At 36.4% G+C, this 21,493-nt stretch overlaps 1 long non-coding RNA gene across 1 annotated transcript; it reads left to right on the top strand.

Moving 5' to 3' along the window:
• The first annotated feature begins 4,524 nt into the window (after positions 1-4,524).
• LOC136025941 (uncharacterized) lies at positions 4,525-20,888 on the top strand. Its single transcript, XR_010617180.1, has 2 exons — positions 4,525-4,675; positions 20,448-20,888. It is a non-coding gene; the product is annotated as an uncharacterized LOC136025941 (long non-coding RNA).
• The last annotated feature ends 605 nt before the right edge of the window (positions 20,889-21,493 follow it).

The raw sequence follows: 21,493 nt of genomic DNA, 5'->3' as shown, positions 1-21,493 counted from the left end.
AATATTTCTTTTTCATAACTTTAACTTGAGTTTTTGTCTTATGAAACCTGGAAAGATGTCATTATAACAACCTGGAGGTACAGTATGTCTTTCAATGGAGCCCTTCAACATTCGCAGAAAATTCCAACTTAATACCTTTACGGTTCCTGAGAACATACAGGTGCATCATTTCGACAACTTGAATGTACATAGTATCTTTTGATTTAGTTTAATTTTCCTCTAAACATTTTCTGGAAGTTTTAATTTAATATCCTTAGCCGTTACTTTGTGGGTTCGTCTTATTAGTCTTAGTTGTTCTTGAGATATTGCATATACGCCCGTTTGATAACCTGGATACACATAGTGTCTTTTGGTTTAGTTCCACACCAACTTACCATTCCCTAAAATTTGTAACTTAATAGCCTTAGCCATTCGTTTTTTTTTTTTTAATCTCAGAAATGCCTTTTTAGCAGTTTGGATGTACTTAAACTCTTTTAATTTAGTTTAATAGTAGCAGTGGTACTAGAAGAAGTAGCAAACCGGGATGCACATAACGTCTTTTGATTTAGTTCAACATCTCCCTTAACACATGAAGTTTTGCCCAAATAGTCTTGGTCTTTTTAGAGAGCATGCCCATATTTCTCAGTACTGAATAGGATGTGCAAACAATGGGTACCTTGCATAACTTATATCTCTTTCCCTGGGGGCTGTGAGGGGTCATGGCATCCCCAAAGGGATAGTTATTTGTCCTTTAGCTTATTTTGAACAGAATGGCTATTTCAAAATTGGGATCAAATGTCATTAGGGGGCAGTTAAAAAATGCGTGGGAAGGGTCAGGTCCCCCCGGTCACTTTTGACTCTTAAAACTGGCACTAGAAGTTTGAATCAATTGAGTCCAATTCGGAGTATCTACAACTGCCCATTGCATATGAAGTGTTTCTGGGAAAAAAATAACTCATTGAAGGCTTATGGCTCTCTACTGCTGGCGAGGCCAGAGCGTTGTCTGATTTTCTTGCTGTTTCATCCTTTGATTCCTTATAAGGATCGACTGTGGTGATTTAGAATTTAAGGTTATCGCTAATTAAAAAATGTATTTTATTTGGCATTTCAGACATTTGTCTGCAAAAAAGACGTGGAAAGTACAAGCGAATTTCCATATAATGACTTATACAGAATATGTTTGTGCCAGTATAGTTACGGTGAATCATAGAGCACTATGGTACACTTTCCTCTGATCAAATTGGGGCTTAGCCTTCCAAGCTAAGCATGTTCAATTGATTTGTCTGACTTGTTTTTGTGAGTTGAACAATAATCCTTACTGCAGTTGAAAATTATTTATTCATTTAGTTTTAGTAATTTGTGATAGTGATTGACACTATCAATAAATAAATGAACTCGAAACGACTAAAAATTACAATAAATAATCAACTTCAACTTAAAACGAATTGTAATTACCATAAACATAAGTAGTAAGCTACCTTCCCTTTTGCGACAGAAGGCGGACTTAAATTAAATTATTTGATTCATTGCGACATCATTGATGAAAAATCAGTAGTTTTAGGTAATGTCTTTGTTGTCTCTATATCCAGTAGTTAATTAATTTATATTACCAATAACAGTGTGGAATTTTGTTATATTTTCAAGATGTATTGCTGAAAGGCAGTTTAAAACAATATTTGAAGCTTAAAAATCATTTTGTGAGCTTTTCGCGCCGGCTGACCGTCACATAGACAAATGGTTTATTTGCAAATTCTCCGAGAGGTGTCGTGAATTTATGGTTTGACTTTGAAATTTGATTGAAAAGACGGTGAAATTCTTCATTCTCTTATCGGCGAGCTTGTCGATCAAAGCGGGAGACACCGCAGGGAACTCTCCCAATTGCCGAAATGATACTTCCTTTGAGATAATTTTTAATGTTTTTCTTGCAGGTATGCTAGAATATTTTTAGTTTCATTAAAACTGAGTATTTCGTTTGTCCAGCACAATGTGAGAAGTTAAATGTTCTTTTTTAAGATTCCTGGGAAAGCAGCAGGTGTTGACTTTCTGTTTCCATCATTCATTCAGATCTCTTGCTCAAATTCTACAAGTTATGGCAAGGCCACCCAATCAATTCTAAATAGTTTGGCCATTAAATAGGACTAGATAGTTCATAATAGCCTAAACCACAGTTCTTTATTGACATAAAAAAAAAATTCCACAAAATAAGTTTTTTAAAGAAAGGCAAAGCGCTAAATTACACCAAAAAAAGAACAGAAATAAAGCAAAAAAATGTATAAAAGCAAAAAAATATAAAATTTGCTATACGCGCAAAATTTGGTTAAGAATAAAAACATGTCTAAATTGATGTTAAAGATGAAAACGCAAAGAATGTACCTTCGCTGACTCTTATTTTGTGCTATTCATATAATCATTTTTCCGTAGTTTGTTCAATTTGCCGTGCATCAAGATGCAGGGGCACAACTTCAAGAAATTTCGGGTTCACCAAGAGAAGCACAAATTTTAAGATTACCTGACGAAACAATTCTTGAGGTCTTCAAGTTCGAAACAGTTCTTGAGGATTATATGAATGATGGAATAATAACAGAAATAACCTCCCGTATGTATCTTATGTTCTTTTCATTGTTGTTAATATAAAACGTTGTTGCCGTTTCTATATTGTTAATATAAAACGTTATTGCCGTTGCTCTATTGTTAATATAAAGCGTTGTTGCCGTTGCTCTATTGTTAATATAAAAAGTTGCCGTTGCTATGTTGTTAATATGAAAACGCTGCTAAAACATATTAGAAGTCTTTAAAGTTTCTTATAAAAATCCTAGAAATCATGTTGAAATCATGTGAATCCTAGATTTCACAGGAGCAGCACTTGCAGCAATATACGTCTCTTCTAGCTAAATAAAAAAAAAGTTTTAACTGAAAGAAAGGAGCAACATTAAAACTTAAAATGAATAGAAACTAGACCTACGTTGCCTGAGCAACGTGAAGTGTTGCGGCAACCTTTGTCCGGCTTCGCCGAATAAAGGGCAACCTTTGTCCGGCTTTGCCGAATAAAGTGTTGCGAGAGTGGTTGTTTTTATTTGTTTTTAGTTTAGTTTTCTTTCAATTTTTTATCTTGTGCTGAGGACGCCTTGTGTGGATACAGGCAAAATATCCGCGTTGTTTTAGTCTTTCCTCTCTACTGGCCGTCGTCTCGTTTGAAGTTTTCTTTTTGTAGAGTTTTATCTCTCTTTGTTGTTTATTGTCATGTCTGGCCAGTTTGGCTAAAGAACTTTCATAGTTCAAAAGTTGATTTTTTTTTTTGCCGTTGGCCAACTTTCTAACGTCACCACTTAGAAAGGAGCAAAAGATAAGCTCCAATATCTTTAGCAATGAAAGAACTTCTAAAGTTTAAGAGGTACATCTGATAACATTTCTCTACCTCAATCAAACAAATGATAAACCCAGCCAAAATCACGGCAGCACTTTCGGACCCGTGGGAAAATGCCGCTTTTTGGCTTCTATAAATTTTTCTATCGATCACTCAAAGAAGATATAATGGGTGTGGAGCCGGGTAACTGTCGCATATATTTAACACTTATAGATTTTAGTCCATCTTCAATTTGAAAGTGGTGCCTGCCTGCTTGCCTGCTATAACGGAGCTTTCCACTCGAAAGCAGAAACATGGTTTGATGAAACGAAACCTTGGCTGCACAACTTCAGATACTCCTCTCTGACATAGGCTACATAACTCCACTTCACTTCGCGCACCATAGGCTCTGGCTCGTGGACAAGCTAAAACCATCCTTTTTGGCCCCATGCAAGAGTTCTGTGGAGCTTTCCAAAGTGTAATGCCATATTCATCAATCCGGCCTGAGGTCCACACTTTCCGTAAAAACCGCACAACTTAGACCTTTACCAGTTTCCAGGAATAAGCCGACACCAGCAGCATAGGAAAAAAAAAAAAAAAAAAAACGAAAAACGGGACAAAACCAAAGTGGTGCTCTCGCAACACAATTATCTGGATACCATCTCACATTGGGCTATATGGCAATGAGATGGCAGATATGATGGCTAAAGAAAGTCTTACACAACAAATTTCTTTATGTAATACTAATCACCCTGTCGAAATACAAAACAGAATCAAAGAACATCTTATAAAAGAAGAGCATCTCCTTTTCAAAAGCAAATGCAAAAACAAATATCTAAAAATTTTAAAAGACAATTTCATCAGCAAGAACCTATTACATCCAAACAAAAACATTGCAAACACAATTTTCAGAATTAGTACAGGACACAACAAAACCAATGCTTCATTATTCAGATGGAACATTGCAACATCACCATTATGTGATCTTTGCAAGAAAGATGAAGATGCAGAACACCTTATAATGAATGCAAGTGTAAATTTGGATTATAATGACATTATTGGTATAACAGAAACGGGAAAACAAGAGAGTATGACAAGAATACTAGGATATTTTTTAAGAGATACAAAACTGTTAGATTACATTTAACCACAGTTCTCCCTGTGTTTTTTTTTGCAGCATGCAACGCTGCGCAGCTTACAACAATATGAATAAACAATAACAACAAAGTGCAATCACAATCTACAAAAGTATTCTATAGGACCCTGTCTGGATTGAAGATAGTCCTCTCACAACTGCTAAATAATCAAGAATGCGATATAGAATCCCAGACAAACAGGATACTTTCTGACTGGGTAAGCACAGTTATTATGCTGTTTTTTTTTTTTTTTTTAAAGGCTCTTACCATTAAGACTCCATGCAAATTTAGAAGCCAGTTGAGGAATGACAGTAGGCTAGCTTATACATGCTATGCTAGTCTCTGTGATTGGCCAGGTATGATGGACAGTTAAGAGCTTGTAATATAATTTGCTGATTTTTCGCATAAACCCAGAGCTGTGTATCAGCAGTTTCAGATAGCCTATATTAATTCCTTCATTTGTAAATTTGGTAAAATTCTAGTTAATTGACTTCTTGCTATCTCAGAAACGGTTTAGTTTAGGAAAATAAAACTTTCAGGGATGGGTCTACAGGCTAAAGTATGTCCTGGGAAGGTATTTTAAAGTACCCACCTCCACTCCTTCTCCCTCTAGAGGGCCCTGAAATGTACCTACATGACAGGTATATGCCTATTGAAATTTTGACAAAACAACGTTTTACCTTAATTTTCAGTTACTAGTTGCTTTTTCTCTGCCTTTGGTTATGAAAATGCAATTCCTGTTATTTGAGTAGAATTTTGAGCCATATCAATGTTTTTTTTCAAAATTTAGGAAATGTATTTGCATATCTTTAAAACCTTATAAAATGGAATTAAGCAAAGTTATGAAGCTGAAAACAATTTTGTTGTACTTTAATTAAGCAGAAGATCTATTTTGCAAGGTTTCACTTTTATAACACACATATTTTTAAAGGTCAGGGGCCTCTAGAGGGAGAAGGAGTGGTGGTAGTTACTTCAAAATACCTTCCCGGGACATACTTTAGTCTACAGCTTCATCCCTGAAAGTTTCATTTTCCTAACCTAAACTCTTTCCAAGATAGCAAGGTCAATTGACTAGAATTTTACCGTAAATTTTTCTTAAAGGCCTTAAGGGTCTCTTAAACATGCTGTCAATTTGACTGTGCCCGTTGGTATATTTAGATTCTATTTATTAGTAAATTGAGGTCTAACATCAGTAGGCTATGGTTAAAATATACATTAAGTTTCCAGCTTTCTTATGTTATTTATGGGTAGATTGATCATAGTAGGCTATAGGCTAAGTAAAACCTGTGCTCAAGCTGTTAAAATACATAATGCCTATGCTACATTTGTTACCCTTGAAACTCATATCTGTTATTATGTCATAATTCTCAGCAAATTTGTGTCTACTGACTTTACTGGTTGAAATCTATGTTGGCTTTTTTTCTTGTTTTATTTTTTGGTAATGTGCAAATTATGTTCTGGTTTTGAGAGGGAATTGGGGTTGTCAGCCTTACTCATGATAGTTTAGTAAATCATCAGTTTCATCACAAACTATCTAAAATGGAAACTATTCTGCAAAGCAGCATAGTTTCCATACTATAGCACTTAGAAATAGTAATTCTAGAAGTGCATCCATTTCTGGTTGACCCTCCTCCTCCACTGGGCAAACTAAAAATGCCTAAAGTGGGCAGGGTTTTGGAGCCAAGGGATAAGTTGGAGTTGCACAATATGAATAAAATTATATTTTAAATACTAATTCCAGTCATCACTGGTAATTTCTATATAGTAGGAAGTCAAAAGATAATTAAAAAACTCATGCATCCATTAATGCTAATATCCAAAATATTTAACTTTCAAATAAATAAACGTCCAATTTTGGTTACAGGTAACATTACCTATAGAGCAAAGCATATTAATCCATGAGTCCTATGGCCAGCGGGACAAAGTCTGTATTTTGATTGGTTGAATTGTTAATTGATGTTTATGATATACTTTTTACTGATTTCTTAAGCCTTGTTTGTTATGGTTGTGATGTTTCATCATTGCAACCCTATTTTAACCAGAAATTGGGGTTAGTCAAGGGCAAGCTTCTGCTGTGTTAAAAGTTCAAAGGAAGGATATTTTAGTTGTTTTTTTTTTTTTTTTTTTTTTTTTTTTTTTTTTTTTTTTTTTTTTTTTACAATACTGCATATAGCTAAATTCTGATGATTGCATATTGTTTTTATGTTGTTATTCATTCATATTGTCCAACTCCAACATTTTTCTTGGCTTCAAAACACTGCCCACTTTATTCATTTTTAGTTTCTTTGAAGGGGTTTTTTATAAACCTGAAAAATGGATGCCCTTCTAGAATTAGCATTTCTAAGTGCTATAGTATGGAAACTGTGTTGCTTTGTAGCATAGTTTCCATTTTACACAGCTTGTGATGAAATTAAAGCTTTGCTGCTCTCAGTTGTTCCATCAAAATTGTGTTCCTCTGAATCAATGGCTATCTGGGTTTTGCAAATCAAACCAAGGGTAAGGGTATCCCTTATCTTGTCTATGAGTCATGTGTGTAAAAATGTTCTCTCCAAAATTGATCTAGGGCATTTTTGAAACTATTTAATGTTTCAGATTTCACAACTATTTCTGGGAGTGAGTTCCAGTTGGCCATTGCTCAGACACTCCAAAAATTCGCCCTTAATCTATTTACTGGAATAGATTTGAATATTTTTTCTTGGTGTCCTATTGTGGTATTTACTTTTGAAGGGTGAAAATACTTCTGGAAAGACATTTTTTCCAGGTTGTGCTTTACTTTGTACAGCTGTATTTAGTGTCCTCTCATTCGTCTAGGCTACATTTCATAGTGGGTGTGTTCAGTTCGAATAGTTGTTCTTCATAGCTTTAGTTTTTCAAACCAGGAAGAAGTTTGGTGGCATGTCTCTGAACCTTTTCCAGGGCAGCCAAGTTGGTTTTATATTGGGGTCCCCAAATCACATTCCCATACTCTATTGTAGGACTATATAATCCCCTTGTAGAGTTTTGCAAAAGTATTGTTGTTCAAGTGCTTGAAACTTTGTCTGATCAGCCCAATGAGCTGTGATGCTTTGAAAATAGTTTTTTTGTTGTGCTCATGAAATTTAAGCTGTGGATCAACAATAATGCCTGGATCTCTTTCAGAATCAACAAGTGTCAGTGGTATTCTGTGGCCTACTTTGTTGTTTATTCTTAGTTTGGGCACAGAGGCAGTAGTTTTCTTTTGCAGTCGAAGGACCTCGGTTTTTATGGCACTTGGTATCTACCAAGTGACATATAGCAATGGCAAATTCTGTCAGTCAGGCTGTCTTGGTTTTGCTACTTTGTGCACTTCCAGGTAAGATAGGACAATGAAATTTGGCAGGTGTATCAGGAACCAGACCAGATTAAATGAGAAATTGTCGTTTTGCCGATTCGATCATCTGGGGGAGGGATTTTGGGGATGGTTAAATTGGAAAAATTCAAAAAATGAGGTATTTTTAACTTTCAAACAAGTGATCAGAACTTAATGAAATTTTATATTTGGAAGGATATCGTTTCTCAGAGCTTTTGTTTTAAATACTGACCTGATCTGGTAACATTGGGAGGAGTTGGGGGGGGGGGGGGAGAAACCTAAAATCTTAGAAAACGCTTAGAGTGGAGGGATCAGGATGAAACTTGGTGGGAAATATAAGCACAAGTCCTAGATACGTGATTGAAATAATCGGAACGGAACTGCTCTCTTTGGGTGAGTCGGAGGGGGAAGGGGGAGGTTTAATTCTGAAAAATTAGAAAAAATTTAGATATTTTGAACTTATGAAGGAGTGATTGGATCTTAATGAAATTTGATTTTTGAAAGGATATCGTGTCCCAGAGCTCTTATTTTAAATCCCGACCAGTTCCGGTGACATTGGGAGGAGTTGGGGGGGCCTAAAATCTTGGAAAATCCTTCCAGTAAAGGAATCCTGATGAAGCTTAGTGGGAAAAATAAGCCCACGTCCTAGATACGTGATTGAAACAGCTGGAACGGATCCGCTGTCTTTGAGGTAGTTAGGGGGGGGGGATTCTGAAATATTAGAAAAAATGAGGTAATTTAACTTATGGAGGAGTAATTGGATCTTAATGAAATTTAATATTTGGAAGGATATCATGTCTTAGAGCTCTTATTTTAAATACCGACAGGATCCAGTGACACTGGGGGCACATGGGGGGGGGGGGAGAACCTAAAATCTTGGAAAACACTTAGAGTGGAGGGATTGGGATGAAACTTGGTGGGAAAAATAAGTACAAGTTCTAGATACGTGATTGAACTAACCGGAACAGATCAGCTCTCTTTAGATGAGTTGTGGGGGGGAGGGTTAATTCTGCAAAATTAGAAAACATAAGGTATTTTTATCTTACAAAGGAGTAATTGTATCTTAATGAAATGTCGTATTTAGAAGGACCTCGTAACTCTGATATCTTATTTTAAATCCTGGCTAGATCCAGTGTCATTGGGGGGAGAGGGGAACCGGGAATCTTGGAAATCACTTAAAGCAGAGATCAGGATGAAACTTGGTGAGAAGAATAAGCCCAAGTCCAAGATACGTAACTGACATAACTGGACCGGATCCGCTCTCTTTGGTGGAATTGGGGGGGGGGGGTAATTTGGAAAAATTAGAAAAAGTGAGATATTTGTAACTTATAAATCAGTGATCAGATCTTAATGAAATTTGATATTTAGAAGGAACTCATGTCTCAGAGCTCTTTTTTCAAATCCCAACCAGATCTGTTGACATTGGGGGAGTTGTAGGGGAACGGAAATCTTGGAAAGTGCTTAGGGGGGAGAGATTGGGATGAAGCTGGTGAGTAGAATAAGCAAATGTTGTTGATTGATGTAACTGGACTGGATCTGCTCTCTTTGGGGGAATTAGGGGGTGGGGTTCAGTGCTTTGGCAAGTTTGGTGCTTATGGACATTCTAAGACCATGACAATTGGTAGGCGTGTCAGAGAGCTGCTGAAATTGACTTGATAAAGTCGTTTTCCCCGATTCGACCATCTTGGGGGCTGAAGAGAGTGGAAAAATTGAGGTATTTTTAACTTACAAGTGGGTGATCAGATCTAAATTAATTTTGATATTTAGAACTACCTCATGACTCAGAGCTCTTATTTTAAACCCCGACCAGTATTAAGCCTCTGATCTTCCTTTTAAATCAATCTATTGATTCTTAGAATTTTGATAGAGCTATGATATAGCTCTAGCAAATAGCTAGCCATATGAAACCATATGTTCTTGGCTCTTCTAACCTCGTCACAAGTGCCATATGAGCTCTTAGCTCTTGTTGATACATTGAAGTTGAGACCTAGTCTTTGGAGATTTTCACTTAAGGTGTCAATGTGTTTTTATAGTGTTGCTACATCTTGAGATGACATGAGCTTCCCATAGAGTTTTGTGTCATCTGCATAGATTTTGGTAGTGCTGATGATATTTCTGTTGATTTTGTTGAAAAAGAGTACGAAGAGGAGAGGACCAATCGCACTACCTTGTATCATCTTGGTCACATTTGCTAGATTTGAGATGCTGTCACCTACTCTAACTTTTTGGGTTTGGTTTCTTGGGAATGATTCTATCCAGGATAGTATTTGTCTTGACAATCTGTAATGTTGGGAGTTCATCAATTAGCTTTGCATGCAATACACTCTCAAAAGCTTTTTCGACATCAAATAGGACTGCTAGGATGCTTTGACCCTCTTCCAGGGCTTGTTTCCAATCATTGAATGTTTCTATTGATTGTGTTGCACAGCTTCTGTTTGGTAAGAATCAATATTGTTGGGACTTATCATATTGCTCTGTAGTTCATTGTTTAATATCCTGTCTGTTATGCATTCTTCACAAAGTTTAGTGACTAGTGACCAGTCACACAGGTCAGTCGTTTTATGCTTTTGATCATTCTTGTTTCAACCTTTCTTGTGGATAGGGACAACAACTGCTTCAGACCATCTGGATGGTATGGTATCTTTGTCTAAAGAGGTTTAAAAAGATTTCTAGCAAAGGCTCAACAATATATTCTAGACTCTTTGAGCCATAGTACTTCAATTCTGTCTGGGCCTTTGGATTTGTCTGATCTAAGTTTCTGGAGTTGTTATTTGATTGCTTCCTTTGTGATAAGGACTTCCAAGTCATTTTTTTTATGGGATGGTTCAGGGTCTGTTTGTTTCGGTTTAAAAACAGAGCTAAAGAAATCATTGAAAGCATTGACCTTTTCAGATTGAGAACTTGCAAATGAGCCATCTTTGTTTATTAGGGTAGGGATTTCTCTTCTTGTAGTCAGCTTTGTATTTAAGTGTTTAAAAAATTTCTTTGGGGCTGATTTTGCATCACCAGCAATTTTCCTCTCTTGTTCTTTTTCAAGTCTAGTTGGTTCTCTCACCTTGTTCCTTGCTCAATTGTATCCTTTTTTAGTTGATTTTATTTCCATATTATGGTTTTGGAGTTCCTTTAGTTTGTTTGACTTCCTTTTCTTGATATTAATTAGTCTTTTGAGCTTTCCATGTGTGAGGCAGCATTCAATGTGCCTGGAAGTTTTTTCTTTTCTGTACAGTGTGCTTTGACATTGCAAAAGAGCTTAAATTTTTTGTTGCAAGTTTCTACCATTTGCAGAACAGTCCAGTCCATTTGTTGGGCCATTTCTTTAAACTTACAATTATTAATCTTTTTCAGTTCTTTCTTCTGATGATAGTTGGGATGGCTTTGGTTGAGGGTTAAATTGACCAGAAGTATTACATGGTCTCTTTTACCTAGTAGAGGAAGTATCATGACTCTATCTAAAGTTTCTTGGCTACAAGTGACAATGAAGTCCAGGATATTTTCTTTTTGTTTTCTTTGCAACAAGTTGGTTCTGGGATCAGTTGTGAGGAAAAGTTTTCTTCAAAGAGTGAGACAAATGGGTGCGTTTGTGAGTCTTTTAGTTGCCAACTGATTTCAGGGAAGTTAAAATTGCCTGAAAGGTATAATTGTTTTCTGTATCTTGTTCAGGTTTTGGAGTGACTCATGCTTATTTTCTGCTGATGGAGAGGGTGATCTATATGGGCATCCAATGACTATGCTTGGTGTGCTTAATTTGAGCTCTGTAAAGACTGTCTGAAGTCTGTTAGTATTATAGTCTGATGTGTCTGGGTCTGCTGGTATTAAATACCATCTTTCACATAAATTGCACACCCCAACCAGATTTTTGTATCCTTGTTGTTGCAAGCCGGTAGCCATGAATGAAGATTTCACTATCCTGGATTGCTATGATTCTTTTTGGTTTGATTTCTACAATACATATAACTGATAGCTTGATATGTAGTGACAATGCCTGTAGTTCACTAAGTTTGTTTAGAAGCTGGTCAGCATTTATGTACATAATTGTCAATTTTGGGGCAATACTGTCATTTTTCCAAGCATGTTCCCTGGTGTTGTCAGTAGGCTTATTTTGAGAGTCAAGTTTGTCAGCTGGGCTTTGAAGTCTATTGTCATATTCAGAGCTGCTGCTCAAGGTCTTTCGTTTTGTCAGTTGTTTATTTCTTAATTTTTTGACCCACTGGCCTGGCTTGCAGTCCTTGTTTGAGTTGTTTGGGTTGTACCATCTTCTGTGCTGATAGAGCTGGTCCAAAGTCCTGCAGTAGGTCTTGTAATCTCGGGATGTCATTTTGGAAGAATGTTTGGAGACTTTGTCTCTTTTATTATGAGGCCTGGACAATTTGCCTTTTCTGGCTCTTGCTTCATTTCTCATTAGATTCTACATGGTTTTGTATGTTTTTTTGCAACATCGTCCTAAACCTTGGACAAGAAAAGAAAAAAAGAAATGACATTTAAGTTGGCACCACATAAATTGAAAAAAAAAACAAGCATGTTTAGAACAGAGTTTAATCCTGGAATCATATTAATACAGGTAAATACAAGTATAAAAATATTCCTAGTAAGCCAAATGATAGATTTGCCACACGTTTTTCAATCAAATGAGAGAGACAGACTTTTATTTTAAAAACGACTTTCACAGCACGTGGCACCAAGTTAGTGCTTTACATCAGGTATTACAGTCAGATAAAACTTGCCAAATAAAAAAAAAGGGGAAAACACAGACACAGACAGATACTTGTCAGATTAAAAAGAAACAATCATCAACTAAAAAACAGTCAATGCAACAAATTCACTGATCAATAATGTTTGCAAATGCAGGAATGAAACTCTTCCTGTATCTCTTGTGGATTGGTGAGAGAGGTTGAAGGGTGGGGACTTTCTGGGAGTTGGGCCTTTGAGGTCGGGATCTTAAAGGTTGAGAAGAGCGGGGAGAATGAATCATGGAAACAGGGTTTGTCATGGCTTTATTACCAAACCGGGTACACAATAGGGTTCTTCTCTCTGATAGGGTAGTGAGCTGGAAATACCTAAGAAAGTGATATGGGAGTTTACCTTGACCATAGATAATTCTTAAGGCTCACTTCTGGACTGACTCTATTGAATTAGATTGGGAAGTAGTTATGCCAAAATGCCAAACCGAACAAGCATATTCAAGAACAAGGCAAATGAAACTTGTATAAATTCTTAAAAGGTTGAATGCAGGGTAAGAAAATTTGAAGAAAAATTTAAGCATAGAAAGTGCCAAATTAGCTTGCTTTGTGAAGTTAGTAACGTGGACCTCCCACCAGATTGCTTGAGATAGTGATACCAAGCAGTTTCCACTGCTGGATGGACATCTCCGGAGGCATCGGTTGCTTGAATGAAGGTGTACTCCTTAAGAAACTGATAGTCATGATATTTGACTTTTTGGCATTCACAGTCATGTTGGCCTGTGCAGCGTCACTGGAAATATCTTCCATGATTTCCATGGCTGAGGTCTTCAAATTTTTCTGGAATTTTTCCAGTAAGGACATGTTGTTGACAAATTTCCAGCAGTCAGGGCTTTCAGTAGCAAGTCCATTTATCGTAATCAGGAGCAGGCCAAGGAGGGTACCCTGGCGCACACCACAGTAAACTAGAAGGAGATCTTAATAGACATTTTTATACTTTACACATTGAGTTTTACTGGAGAGGAAAGACACTATTACTCTAACAAGGTTTGGGTTAACATGAAATTCTCTTACGAGTTTCTTAACTAAAACATTGTGGTAAATCAAATCAAAAGCTCTTTGGAGGTCTATTAGAAGTAGATTTAGCCAAACATCAGGGTTCTCCAATTTTTTGTATATTGTGTCCAGTAAGGTTGCAAGATAATGAGTAGTAGAAAGGCTACGTTGATTACAAATTGCTTTGGGTCAATAAGTTTCTTCAATTTTTTATTTGAGCCACTCAGTCAGAAAGCTTTAGTATAATTTCAAAAAACTGAGTTGAGCATAATTGGTCAAACCCCATTGAAACCCTCCTCAGCGCCCTTCTTCTGAATTGGCGTCACAAATCCTGCTTCCAGGTGTCAGGGTAGCATCCACTTTCAGTGATCGTGCAGAAAATATCTGCCAGTGGTAAAGACAGCTTGTCAGTGAAGGCTTTGACATGTACAATCAGAATATCTGATGGGCATATACTTGTCTTTTTTAGATTATTTATCTTCTTTTCAATATCCTTTGGGGATATATGGGGTAGGTTTTCATCCTGACTATGGGGAATAGACTCAAGAGTATCTGCGGAAAGTGGAGGTAATGCCTATACAATCTTGGTGAGGTGCTAGTTGAGATCATTAGCAGTTTTAATACTAGGCTCATCAAGCTGGAAATCAATAAAACTAATTTGCTTGCTAGAAAGTTTTTTAACTAGATCATACAACTTCTTGGGGTTAAAACTAAAATATCCTTCATAGTATTTGTCTAGTACATGGCAGCTGCTTTTCGAATTAGTTTTTTTTTTTTTTATCATTTTGCGCATATTGTTGGCTTCATCTTTTTTACCATTACGAAGTAAACGAATTTTTTCTTTGATCTTGGCTTTTAGAGATTCATTAACGTAAGGCTTATCATTTGGATGCTTTTTAGTTTTTTGGGGGGGAAAAGATTTTGCATAATTATCAGATAGCTTCCTTTGAAAGATTTGGACTTTAGAATTGACATCAGGAGTAGCTAGGACCTCAGACCAGTGCTCTTCAGAAATCCAGGAACCAAAACCGAGAATACCTTTGTTGGTTAGTGGGCAATGCAGCGTTTCCGTGACTTTGTATTCGACCTTGATTTGATCCAGTGGTTGCATTCTGAGAATATGATGGTTGCTCCCTCCTAACAATGGTAAGGCTTCTGGTTGACTGTAGAACTTGTGCAAGTTAGTACAGAATGCATCTAAAGAAGAGCCTCCTTTAGTTGTGGGTATATTTTCCACTTGCTTTAGGTGTAGATCCCTGCATAGGTATTCGAGTTTCAGTTCATTGACATCACCAAGGAGTAAAATCCCAGCGTTTGGCAATTTTTGAGAGAGCAAAATCAGCACTGGCTTGAAGTTTTTCAATGAACTTTCATCTAATCCCTGCGTGCTGACCTGGAGAGCAATAAGAATTACATACTAAGATATTAGACAGTGGATGAGGGAGCACTTTCGGTTTTATACTTATCCACATGGTTTCATCATAATCATCAATGCTGGGATTGTGATCAGTTTTGGACTAAGTTCCTCACAGCACAGCAAGAAAAGTCCTCCACCACGCTTACCAAGCGGGTGATTGGTTGGCCTCAGTTAAAAAAAAATTTAGCCCATAGCTTTCAGGGAGTCAGGGTGTTGCGTCTGGACTTCAGTTACGGCAACAAGGTGGGAATTTGTGAGATTCACCATAATAGCCAGTTCTGTCATTTTCTCGAAAAAATGACTGCCTAATTCACCAACTGCAATTCTACCACCCCTGATTCCTACTTCTATGTCTTTCCCTCTTAAAGCCACTGAAAATGTCTGCAAAAGGATAAACAAACTTGATGAGAATAAGTTTGCTGGCCCAGAGGATATTTGGCCATGATTACTCTAATAAACTCCCCAACTTTAAGTTGAACCTATTGCTAAGATACTCCAGGTGATCTTAACAGCAAAAATCTTCCCTAGGGATTGAAAACTTTTCCATATCAAGCCAATTTCTAAGTGGAGAGACAAAGACTTAGCTAGCAATATCAGCCTTCTGTACTTTGCAAAGCATTAGAAGGTGTATATAATGAGGACTATTTCAATCTACTACTGCTACTAATTAACTCACCACAGCACCAAGCCACCTGAAGCCAACACAGCAATGCATGCTCCTCCTCTAACCCAATATATTCAAAGCCTCCCTCTTTACGCCCTCCCCGGAAGTTCCCATCTCCTTTAAATCTTTATTACTGACATAACCGGATCTGCTCTCTTTGGTGGAGTTGGGGGGGGGGGTAATTCGGGAAAATGAGTTATTTGTAACCTACGAAAGGGTGACCAGATCCTAATGAAATTTAATAGTTAGAAGGAATTTATGTCTCAGAGCCCTTATTTCAAATCCCGATCAGATCTGTTGACATTGGAGGGGGAGTTGGAGGGGGAAATCTTGGGAAACGCTTGTTGTAGAGGAATTGGGATGAAGCTTGGTTGATAGAATAAGCCTATGTCCTTGATACGTGATTGACGTAACCGTACTGGGTTTGCTCTCTTTGAGGGAGTTGGGGGGAGGGGTTCGGTGATTTGGCGAGTTTGGTTCTTCTGGGCGTGCTAGGACGATGAAAATTGGTAGGTGTGTCAGGGAGCTTTACAAAATGACTTGATAAATTCGTTTTCCCAGATTCGACCATCTTGGAATAAACTAAAGGGAGAGGAAAAATTAGAAAAATGAGGTATTTATAACTTACGAGTGGGTGATCGGATCTTAATGAATTTTGATATTTAGAAGGACATTTTGACTCAGAGCTCTTATTTTAAATCCTGACCGTCATTAAGCATCTGATTTTCCTTTGAAATCAATCTATTTATGCTTAGAATTTTGTTAGAGCTCATACCATATGAGCTCTTGGCTCTTAGCTCTTCTTGTCTCGTCACAAGTGCCAAATGAGCTCTTAGCTCTTGTTTTTTTTCCAGGGATGATCGTATCGACCCAGTGGTCCTAGAATGTCGCAAGAGGGCTCACTCTAACGGAAATTAAAAGATATACTGCCTTTTTTAAGTGACCAACAAAATTGGAGGGCGCCTAGGTCCCCTCCCATGCTCAATTTCTCCCAAAGTCACCGGCTCAAAATTTTTAAATAGCCATTTTGTTCAGCATAGTAAAAATACGTAATATCTATGTCTTTGAGGACGACTTAATCCTCCAAAACCCCGGGAAGGAGCTGCAAGTCCCTAACTTGGACCATTGTTTACATATAGTAATGGTTATGGGGAAGTGTACAGACGTTTTCAGGGGGATTTTTGTGTTTTTGGGTGGGAGTAGGTCTGGGTGATAAAGGTTACGTGGGAGGATTTTTCCATGGAGGAATTTATCATAAGGGAAGAGAATTTTCATGTAGGGGGTGCAGGATTTTCTAGTATTATTTATAAAAACAATGAGAAAATAAATAATAAAAAGTGTTTTCAACTGGAAGTAAGAAGCAGCATTAAAACTTAAAACGAACAGAAATTATTACTTATAGAAGGGGGATAGTCTCCTCCTTAATACCTAGCTCTCTACGATAAAGTATTTGCAGTAATTTCAACTATTTATTCTACGGCTTTTGTGATTCAGGGTCATGCTTAAAGAATTCGGACAAAATTCTTCATGTGTGGTGAGCAAAAATTGAAACTTACATCAATTCAAAAATGTTCAGAATTTAAATATAAAAAAAAAATAAGTAAGCTTTTTCAACTGCAAATAAGGAGCGACATTAAATCTTAAAACGAACAGAAATTATTTTGTATATGAAACGGGCTATCCCCTCCTCAACACCTCGCTTTTTACGCTAAAGTTTTTATTGTTTTAAAAAGTAGAGTTGTGAGAAAGAGTCCAACACTAGCGTAAAGAGTGAGGTGTGCAAGAGGGGACAGCCCTCTTGCATACGGAATAATTTCTTTTCGTTTTAAGTTTTCATGTCGCTCCTTACTCGCAGTCAAAAAATACTTGTTATTTTTTTATTTAATTTTCCATGATAGAATCGAAGTTGGTCGCAGCGTTATTTCGAGATCTGTTTTAGCAGAGATTTAGCTATGGGACACTTGTAGCTATAGCAGGGATGATCAGTAGACTTACATAGTGCACATTTTGTCGGTCTAGAACAGAGATCATCTTTAGAACTAGAGTGTCCTCCTTCGCTGCAAATTTAACAAAAACAAGATAACTTGCATGTGCCAAAAATATGCTCATAGGCTTGACATTTGTAACACCTTGGAGGAAGAAACAAAAATTCTGAAAGCTGGATTTTCTCGAAAGCAACCGCTTGTGGATGTACAACCATATTCATTAGATCACTTTTTGACTCCAACTGTAACTAGAACAAACGAGAGTGACCAATTTGCTCGGTAATAATGCATTTTGAACTTAGCGATCGTGTATCTTCTCAAAAGTCAACCGGGATACCTCTGATGATTCCTAAGTAGGTACTGCTTTTAGTCTTGGCCTCGACATTCAGGCTACTGCTCGCGAGTTCCCTTACCACAACTACTGCATCAGCTTTTAAAGCAGTGAGGACATGCCAGTTTACTTTATTCGGCTTTAGCTCGACAATTTTATCACAAGTATTCCTACACACCTTCTTCAAAAAATTCCTTTCTAAGACCGGGCTTGTCTAGGTTATGAGGAGGCTTTTCACTATAACTGCTTACGATGGCTTTTCAAGGTCATATATATTAGGGGCCAGGGAAGGCATATTGGAATTTTCACGATTCATAAAGACATCTAACTGGTTGTAGATCTGGGTCATTTGTCTAGTAAGAACGGCGGACATTATCAGCCCTACTCCTTTTAATATTTGCTCGTCTTGACTTTGAGTAATATATCTAATGTGATTTTTGGATCGTTTTGGGTTTCATTTATTTATTAATGGTGATTTGTGGTAGGTTTACACTTGGAAGATTAGAAAAACTAGCTTGTAAAATTTGAAAACGCTTTCGTCTGCAAAAACTTAAACAATAAGAATCTGTAGGTTCCCATAGCCAACTTTGCTTTCAAAAGAGATGAACTTTCCTAAAATTTTTGTGGTCATATGTTCTTAGCTTAAGTTTGATGAATTTTCGCCCATATTTTGTTGTTAATTTCTTAAACCAGATCGACCTGCCTTAACGTAAACAAAGAAAACGATCAAAAATGGGGTTTTTAACCGGCCAAATGAAAATTCTGAAGAAAACACTGAAAGCTAACGTTTCAAGAGAACGACCGCTTCTTTTTTTCAGTGCGAACAAAATAATATGATCAAGGAAAAAGCAAAAACAAAAAAACTAACGCGGAAAGTACCACAAAACTAATGAAGAAAACCGCCGAAAAATTAAATAAAAGACCTAAAATTATAAGAATCGAAATCTAATACCTAGCAACAATAAAGTGAATGATTCGCCAATATGTGCGATTTGCACAAAATCCTAAAATTAATTCACTCACACAAACGAATCAGCAATTGAATAAATTTGAGAACTAGGTCACCTGATTTCTGATTTTAACCATTGCATTTCATGTGCACCTCTTTTAGACTCTTTTTCAATGGTTTTCTTGTACTTTCCGCGTTTGTTTTTTGGTTTTTGTATTTTCCTTTATCATATTATTTTGTTTGTGCTGAAGAAGAGAGGGGGTCGATCTCTAGAAATATTAGCTTTCTGTGTTTTCTTCAGTATTTTCATTGGGTCTTTAAAAACCCCATTTTTGATTGTTTTCTTTTTAACATATTTTATTTTGTTCATTTAAGTTTTTAACATAATTATGATGTTTTCTTTTAATTCCTCTTTATTTCTTTCCTTCAGACTTATCAACGAAACTAAAAAAAAAAAAAAAAAAAAAAAAAAAATCAAATAGAATTCTCAAATTTAGAAAACTCAATTTTCCGCGGTGGAGGGGGGAGGTAACCGCCAAGAATCGTCTAGTGATTACTGTAAGTTTGGCACTTTATTTGTGATCGTTTAGAGTGTTTATTAACCCAACCTCCATTAAGACCACCTGCCATTCCTTTGCTCACTTATTGCCGCTGGGAATCCCCGTGTTGAAGGAAATTGAATCAAATGCTTATAAAATTTGATATTTCGTACCTTATGGAGAAATGGCTAACCCAAAGGGTAAGTTGGCTGAAGCTGGTGTTCGACTTTGACATTCAAAAACTTTGAACTTGTATTCACAGTTTTACCCTCAGATCTTATCTCCAACATTACATAGAATTGTAAAAGAAAAAATTGTATTGAAATATTCTGTGCTACAAATTTTTTTTACAAGTTAGATATGATTTTTGTCCCAAAAATATTCAGAGTTGAAAGTCAGTCTGTCTTTTAAAAATAACAATTGAAAACTCGATAAAATTGGAACCTATATTCATAATTTACCGATTCCACAGCCATGGTAGTTTTATTTGAAGTGTAAAAAATATCAAAATAAGTTCCTTGCTTTACTATTCTAGAGCCCACTTATCAACGTATTCAACTTTCAATTCGCCATACAAAAACTGACATCCGGAGACTCAACCATTTCTAGTCCTCTTCTTCAAGTTTTATTTTCTATAATTCTCTAAAATAATGACCAACTATTTTGTATCACTTAAGAAGGGAAACTTTAAAACCGCTCAAAAAGTTTGCCATGGTTCGGTAGAGAACAGAGATGAGTGTAGGTGGTTGATTCACCAGCAAGGGGTAAATAAAATCTAGGCTAGCTATTCTGCTTAATTAAGAAGGAGAAAGTACAATGACAGTTTTTTTAGCATAATAATAGGTTAATTGAAAAGATTGCCTAAAATTGACTAGTGGCGGTTGTAGTCTTCCTTGCACCCGGGTCAGAATTATGATCTTAACCCGATGACCCATTCTAATTGCTCCTTTAAAGTAATGATCTGGTCTTTGTTTATTTATTTATTCTATCACTTCTTTACATGTCTTTTATCTCTAATCGATTAACGTCCTTTTTCTTTTCTAGGCTAAGCAGTAGCTGAGCAGTAAATTTTGCAGTAAAAAACAAACTGTGTAAGCCTGTACACTGTTGCCGTCTTTTTGTGTGATAGCCTTAATTTTCACAGAGAAAGGTGTTGCAACAGACCAGGCTTCTTGTAATGTTAAAGTTAAAATAAAAATCAAGGGCTTTCAACCTTAAATTCGTTTCATTCTCTGTAAAATTCTTGTTTGTGCCTTTTTTCTTCTTTTTCACATTTTAAAAGAAATCCAGCCCTTAACATTTTTGAACTAATTATATTTTTTGCTCATCCTTTGCTAAGCGAATTTACTGCTCATCCCAGCTCTTCTGCTCTTCGTGAAGTCTACTCAACCAAGAAATTGCATCCTGAGTCAAGAAAATAAATTGAAAAATTTAAAATATACTGATTTTGCTGATTTAAAATATATAGGTTTCATCATTTATGTATTTATTATTGTTTTAAAAAGAGTTGTAACAAAGAGTCAAACTTTAGCGTAAAGAGCGGAGTGTTGAGGAAGGAACCATCGTTTTATTATATGGAATAATTTCTGTTCATTTTAAGTTTTAATGTTGCTCCTTACTCGCAGTTAAAAAAACTTTTTTTTTGTATTTGTAATTACTTAAGGAACCCTGATTAAAAGGTTGATTCAGCAAAGGTTGAAGCTCATGCAGTAATTAACGTATATATGCCTACAAAGTATAACAAGAACAATCTGATTGACGATTTGCGTCTGTGTGCAAGCTTTTAGTCAGGTTTCTTAAAAAAGTGGCCTAAGAAGGATAACTTCATATACTGAGCTAATTTCCTCAACTTTAACTTAAATCATGTTGTTGCTTCGTTTGTCAGTCACAAGATCAAAGTTTTTAAAGAATGATTCTACTCGGACCTCCTTTCTCAAACCGAAGTTTTTAATTTGAAGACTGTTCTTCTATTACTACAGTTCCAACAAGCAGTACAGGTAAATCAATCCTCAAGATTTTTATACCTATCTATAAAATCTATTGCACTGTCCATGATTTGGCACTTTTTCAGTATCAGGTGGTGTTGTTGA

Source organism: Artemia franciscana, chromosome 4 (assembly GCF_032884065.1).
Source record: "Artemia franciscana chromosome 4, ASM3288406v1, whole genome shotgun sequence".
In the NCBI taxonomy this organism is placed as follows: Eukaryota; Metazoa; Arthropoda; class Branchiopoda; order Anostraca; family Artemiidae; genus Artemia; species Artemia franciscana.
The sequence above is the reverse complement of the archived record's forward strand: the minus strand, read 5'-3'. Positions and strand labels throughout refer to the sequence as shown.